Source organism: Anopheles funestus (assembly GCF_943734845.2).
Source record: "Anopheles funestus chromosome X unlocalized genomic scaffold, idAnoFuneDA-416_04 X_unloc_105, whole genome shotgun sequence".
Lineage (NCBI taxonomy): Eukaryota > Metazoa > Arthropoda > Insecta > Diptera > Culicidae > Anopheles > Anopheles funestus.
Genome location: NW_026045045.1, coordinates 1 through 7,500, shown reverse-complemented (window position 1 = coordinate 7,500; position 7,500 = coordinate 1). Strand labels below are relative to the sequence as shown.

Below are 7,500 nucleotides of genomic sequence, written 5' to 3'. Positions count from 1 at the left end.
GTCGACTTGGACCCACGATGTCTCCCCCCGAGCATGTCGAGCCAACTGCACCACTATTGTATTGGACAACATGTTCCCCTCGGGCATCGATGGGTTAATCATGCACCACTATTATAAAACCCTTTGACGTTTTCCCCCAAGCACGTTGATCCAGTATTACGACGGATACGGTCAACGAAATCTTGGACATCAAAGAGGTTTTCGATTGAATTTCCCCATGTTTCACAACGTACTCTTAGCGGTATCCTACGATACGTCTCACTCTATTTGTGTGTGTGCGCGTTTACGTGCGTGCGATTTATGCGGTTCACCCCTTTACTTTCAGCGCCCTGCGGTCCCAACAAAGGTCCCGAGCACGCCATTATGCACAGTGTGGAAGCGTGTTTCCCCCACGACACTAGACGGGCTGCTCGCCATAGTGTTCTATTGTGGCACGCTCCACCCTGAAGTTTGGTTTGTTGTATATCAAGGAATTGATAGGCACTCAAGAATGTGTGCATCGGCCGGGTTTAATCGTCCGACGCGCAATATGCGTTCAACTTATCGGTGTTCATGTGTCCTGCAGTTCACATTGTGACGCGCATTTAGCTGCGGTCTTCATCGATCCATGAGCCGAGTGATCCCCTGCCTAGGGTTTTATAGTAAGGTTCCCAATGTAACACAATCCCGGTGGTACGTCCAAAGACTAACTTTCTGACTAAGTTGTCTTTATTACCCAATAGTCCCAGGCCTTGTGACTTGTGGCTCATGTCTACGCCCATGGCCACCATTCGCTAAGATAGTTTTGAAGTCACTTTGAAGGCCCAGGAACAACTCTCTTAGCACATCGGTTAACCTGGCGCCGCAGTCAACTCATGTGCTTGGATCGGATCGAGCTATTGAGTATTGGGCCTGCATACTCGCTCATCCGTATCCTTTGCGTACCGCCCCATGGCCCTTGTATGTCTGCACCACAGTTCCTGTTCGTTCCGTGCCTATGGCCGGATACGTATTGCACATCGGTTAACCTGACGCCGCAGTCAACTCATGTGCTTGGATCGGATCGAGCTATTGAGTATTGGGCCTGCATACTCGCTCATCCGTATCCTTTGCGTACCGCCCCATGGCCCTTGTATGTCTGCACCACAGTTCCTGTTCGTTCCGTGCCTATGGCCGGATACGTATTGCACATCGGTATACCTGTCGCTACTCAGGCAACTCGTGTGCGTGGATTGGATCGAGAACATGGTGTGTGCCCCATGTTATAATTGATAGTCCATATCCACTTTATAGGTTAAAGTCATAAGTTGTGATTGCACAACCATTCTTCATAAGAGTTTAATCACTCTTCAACTAACTTTCGTTCTGGTGTCTTGGTATCAAATCGCGTAAGACACAAGATTCTACTGGCCAAATAGAATCTAGCACATTGGTTAACCTGGCGCCGCAGTCAACTCATGTGCTTGGATCGGATCGAGCTATTGAGTATTGGGCCTGCATACTCGCTCATCCGTATCCTTTGCGTACCGCCCCATGGCCCCGTCCTTAGAGTTAATGACTAGTAGGCTTAACTCTTTGTATGTCTGCACCACAGTTCCCGTTCGTTCCGTGCCGTGGCCGGATACGTATTGCACATCGGTATACCTGTCGCTACTCAGGCAACTCGTGTGCGTGGATTGGATCGAGCTCATGGGGTGTGTAGAGATTCCATGTTATAATTGCAAGTCCATATCCACTTTATAGGTTAAAGTCATAAGTTGTGATTGCACAACCATACTTCATAAGAGTTTAATAACTCTTCAACTAACTTTCGTTCTGGTGTCTTGGTATCAAATCGCATAAGACACAAGATTCTACTGGCCAAATAGAATCTAGCACATTGGTTAACCTGGCGCCGCAGTCAACTCATGTGCTTGGATCGGATCGAGCTATTGAGTATTGGGCCTGCATACTCGCTCATCCGTATCCTTTGCGTACCGCCCCATGGCCCCGTCCTTAGAGTTAATGACTAATAGGCTTAACTCTTTGTATGTCTGCACCACAGTTCCCGTTCGTTCCGTGCCGTGGCCGGATACGTATTGCACAACAGTAGATACCATCACCTGACGTATCTAACACACCACTATTGTAACTCGTCGTCGAAGGACCTTTCAAGTGCCTGATGGCCAGGGGAGCTCTTACACGGCACGGAGACACAGTGATGCTCGCCCATCACAGTGTACAACGATCGAGTTTGCTTAAGTGTCTGGGTACCTACACACCAGACACAATGCAATGGCCACGGATCCACACAAGGCACATCACATGCAGAAAGCTTCACCAGATTATGACACATACCACACTCTTGTAACTCGTCGTCGAAGGGGCGTTCAAAGTGCCTTACGGCTAGGGGAGATCTAGCACGGCACGGAGACACAGTGATGGTTGCCCATCAAAGTGTACAACGATCGAGTTTGCTTTCCGCGCAAGCGTTCTAAGTGTCTGGGTACCTACACACCAGACACAATGCAATGGCCACGGATCCACACAAGGCACATCACATGCAGAAAGCTTCACCAGATTCTGACACATACCACACTCTTGTAACTCGTCGTCGAAGGGGCGTTCAAAGTGCCTTACGGCTAGGGGGGATCTAGCACGGCACGGAGACACAGTGATGGTCACCCATCAAAGTGTACAACGATCGAGTTTGCTTTCCGCGCAAGCGTTCTAAGTGTCTGGGTATCTAAGCACCAGACACAATGCAATGGCCACGGATCCACACAAGGCACATCACATGCAGAAAGCTTCACCAGATTCTGACACATACCACACACATGCAACTCGTCGTCGAAGGGGCGTTCAAGTGCCTTACGGCTAGGGGAGATCTAGCTCGGCACGGAGACACAGTGATGGTCACCCATCAAAGTGTACAACGAACGAGTTGGCTTTCAACAAATTCTGACACATAGCAAGCGAGCGACCGAGCTACACCGAAGGCAGCCCATGGTTGGTCACTCGCGGACGATCATCAGTAATGATCCTTCCGCAGGTTCACCTACGGAAACCTTGTTACGACTTTTACTTCCTCTAAATCATCAAGTTCGGTCAACTTCAGCCATGCCAGCTGCAGCTCACGAAGGAACCGCGGAAGGTAAGCCTCCAGAAACCTCACTAAATAATCCATCGGTAGTAGCGACGGGCGGTGTGTACAAAGGGCAGGGACGTAATCAGCACTAGCTAATGACTAGTGCTTACTAGAAATTCCAGGTTCATGGGGACCGTTGCAGTCCCCAATCCCGACTAGATGGGCATTTTAGTGATTTCCCGTTCCTCTCGGAATGGGGGCGCCTATTGGCGAGAACACGCTGCGACCCACATTGTAGCACGCGTGCAGCCCAGAACATCTAAGGGCATCACGGACCTGTTATCGCTCATTCTCAGCTTGCTAAACACAAGTTGTCCCGCTAAGCAGGGCAAACGTAGCCGACGACCGCCCGTGAAGGCGCCGCCCGGCTGTAACGTCAGGTGCGCCCGGAGGCGCACTGCTGACAGCGTTCTAGTTAGCATGTTTGAGTCACGTTCGTTATCGGAATTAACCAGACAAATCATTCCACGAACTAAGAACGGCCATGCACCACTACCCTTAAATTTGAGAAAGAGCTATCAATCTGTCTTACCTCGATAAGTTTGGACCTGGTAAATTTTCCCGTGTTGAGTCAAATTAAGCCGCAAGCTCCACTTCTTGTGGTGCCCTTCCGTCAATTCCTTTAAGTTTCAACTTTGCAACCATACTTCCCCCGGAACCCGATTTTGGTTTCCCGGAAGCGACTGAGAGCACCGAATAGGGGTAGCGTCTCCCAATTGCTAATTGGCATCGTTTACGGTTAGAACTAGGGCGGTATCTAATCGCCTTCGATCCTCTAACTTTCGTTCTTGATTAAAGAAAGCATCCATGGCAAACGCTTTCGCTTCAGTTGGTCCTACGACGGTCTACGAATTTCACCTCTCGCGCCGTAATACCAATGCCCCCAACTACTTCTGTTAATCATTACCTCTAGGTTTCTGACAAACCAACGAAATCGTATAAACCGAGGTCATATTCCATTATTCCATGCAAGATTATTCTCGGCCAACGCCAACCCCACGGGGGGGCCGGACGCTTTGTCTTAGCCTGCTTTGAGCACTCTAATTTGTTCAAGGTAAATGTGAGTATCTTGAGCACCATGAGGAGCCCGTGCCGGAGTTAACCGGTAGCACGGTACTCGTTCACAGAGTAACGCCCAAGTACACCATTGTGAGTCGCAGCCGTGAGCGCGCGCACGAACGGCCCCGGCGTGTAACCGGGCGCCCGTGGCGGTCACGTGTCTGGACGGGCAATCAACTTCGAACGTTTTAACCGCAACAACTTTAATATACGCTAGTGGAGCTGGAATTACCGCGGCTGCTGGCACCAGACTTGCCCTCCACTTGATCCTTGTTGAAGGATTTATACTCAACTCATTCCAATTATGGACCATCGTTAGAGAGGTCCATATTGTTATTTCTCGTCACTACCTCCCCGTACTGGGATTGGGTAATTTACGCGCCTGCTGCCTTCCTTGGATGTGGTAGCCATTTCTCAGGCTCCCTCTCCGGAATCGAACCCTGATTCCCCGTTACCCGTCGCAACCATGGTAGTCCTCTACACTACCATCAATAGTTGATAGGGCAGACATTTGAAAGATCTGTCGTCAGTCGACAAGCGACCATACGATCTGCGTCCTTATCCAGACTTCAACTCAAGCCGCCCGGAGGCGATTGGTTTAACTAATAAGTGCACCAGTTCAGCTACCCGCGAGGGCAACAGTCCCGGCATGTTGCATGTATTAGCTCTGGATTTTCCACAGTTATCCAAGTAACTAGTGGTAGGATGATCTTGTGAATTATAGCTGTTATACTGAGCCTTATGCGGTTTCACATTCATTTATGTTTGTACTTAGACATGCATGGCTTAACCTTTGAGACAAGCGTATATTACTGGTAGGATCAACCAGAATTCGTTCCACTACAGACACACACTCGCTTAGTGGGAAATAAATTTCCACACAACTCTCTCTCTCTAGAACCATATGGAATGGCTCTTTGGTGTTGGGTAAGGCACCAATTTGTTGGGGTGTAACGGTCACCACCAACTTTAAGTTTGTTAGGGCACAACGGAAACCACTAACTAAACTTTAGGAAACTAAATTTCCTCACACATTATCTCTCACCATATTAGCACTAGGTGCTATCCACGATTGTACAACGTTTCAACTCTTGAATCGACCGTAGGGCCGCGGAATTGCTTCCGGGCCCCTATTCTCGCTATTAATTGTTCATCTCTTTCAATACATCGAGTTCGTTCCATTGGGTAGTTCGCATGGCGAACGTTTTGATGCAGCCCCCTGGGGGACCACGGCACTTTACACCGGGTATGGTGTATGCGCAACCTACAGATAACAATAAACCCCTTATGCGTGTGTAAACCGATGTTGGGCTGCTCAACATCTTTCATGGTTACATCACTTGCACCAGAACCCACGGTGCCGATTTGGTAATATGTTGTACATTTACTCTCAAGATGTACGCTTCGGCCCCTTATTCAGGGGCTCAAGCTATTACCAGCAAGAACAATCCTCATCCAGACTTGAACTCGAAACACCCGCAGGCGAACGGTTTAACTAATAAGTGCACCAGTCTTGAATCCATGCGTCGGTGGAAACAATGCCGGCGTGTTGCATGTATTAGCTCTGAACTTAGCGAGTGATTGCCTTGCAGCTGTCATACTGAGCGTAGAGCGTGATTATCGCTCACTTGAACCATGTTGAATGGCTCTTTGGTGTAGGGTAAGGCACCAATTTGTTGGGGCGTAACGGTCACCACCAACTTAAGACTTGCTTATAGGTATTTCAACGTTTTCAACTCTTAAATCGACCGTGTTTCATTTATCATCTCTTCTTCTTATTAAATGCATAGAGTTCGTTCCATTGGGTAGTTCGCGTGGCGAACGGTTTGATGCAGCCCCCCGGGGGGGACCACGGCAACTTTACACCGGGCATGGTGTATGCGCAACCTACAGATCACCAATATATTTGTGATCGATAATGCACACTTCTTACACGACTGACCAGTCGACAGCGCTGCCTTCCTATTATCTTGGTGGTAAACCGATGTTGGGCTGCTCAACATCTTTCACGGTTACATCACTTGCACCCGAAACCCATGGTGCCGATTTGGTAATATGTTGTACATGGTCTCAAGATGTACGCTTCGACCCCTTATTCAGGGGCTCAAGCTATTACCAGCAAGATCAATCCTCATCCAGACTTGAACTCGAAACACCCCGGAGGCGAACGGTTTAACTAATAAGTGCACCAGTCTTGAATCCATGCGTCGGTGGAAACAATGCCGGCATGTTGCATGTATTAGCTCTGAACATAGCGAGTGATTGCCTTGTAGCTGTCGAACTGAGCGTAGAATGTGATTATCGCTCACCTTGAAAGGGTCAAGCCCTTTCGAGTCGTCGGTTTTTACGCCAGACGACTCGGTTCACCATCTTTCGGGAAGGGACCGTCTCGGTCGCAAGCTGCTCCGGTCCCCAAACAACCTGCGACAAATGATAGGAAATGCCGACATCAATACGTGTTCAGTTTGGTTTATCGCTCATAGGTCTTTTTGACCATCGATCCCTGATTATAACTCTCAATTAAACAGTCAGGAGAGTAAGGCATGCCCATCGATATCTCATCGACAGGCGATACCGCAAGAACGGCCAACGACACATCAGGTGATCGATTATTGCTACGACTTTTGCTTAATCGTTTCCACTCCTTAGAGAAAGAAACCCCCGGGGACCGTCTCCGATCGCAAGCTGCTCCGGTCCCTAAACAACCTGCGTACAAATGATAGGAAATGCCGACATCAATATGTGTTCAGTTTGGTTTATCGCTCATTGGTCTGTTTGACCATCGATCCCTGATTAAACTCTCAGTAATCAGTCGGGAGAGTAAGGCATGCCCATCGATATCTCATCGACAGGCCGATACCGCTTGAACGGCCAACGACACATCAGAGGATCGTATCTTGCTACAACTTTTGCTTAATCGTTTCTTCTCCTTGGAGAATAGAAACCCCCGGGGACCGTCTCGGCCGCAAGCTGCTCCCGGTTCCCTAAATCAACCTGCGGCATCAAATGATAGGAAAAGCCGACATCAATACGTGTTCAGTTTGGTTTATCGCTCATTGGTCTTGTTTGACCATCGATCCCTGATTAATACTCTCAATTAGAAGGTCGGTAGAGTAAGGCACTGCCCATCGATATCTCATCGACAGGCGATACCGCATGAACGGCCAACGACACATCAGAGGATCGTATCTTGCTACAACTCTTGCTTAATAGTTTCCACTCCTTGAGAAAGAAACCCCCGGGGACCGTCTCGGCCGCAAGTTGCTCCGGTCCCTAAACAACCTGCGGCATCAAATGATAGGAAAAGCCGACATCAATACGTGTTCAGTTTGGTT

General features: G+C 48.9%; 1 non-coding gene across 1 annotated transcript; it reads right to left on the bottom strand.

The window, feature by feature from the left end:
- Positions 1–478: 478 nt before the first annotated feature.
- On the bottom strand, positions 479–636 carry LOC125772750 (5.8S ribosomal RNA). Its single transcript, XR_007419610.1, has one exon. It is a non-coding gene; the product is annotated as a 5.8S ribosomal RNA (ribosomal RNA).
- Positions 637–7,500: the final 6,864 nt, after the last annotated feature.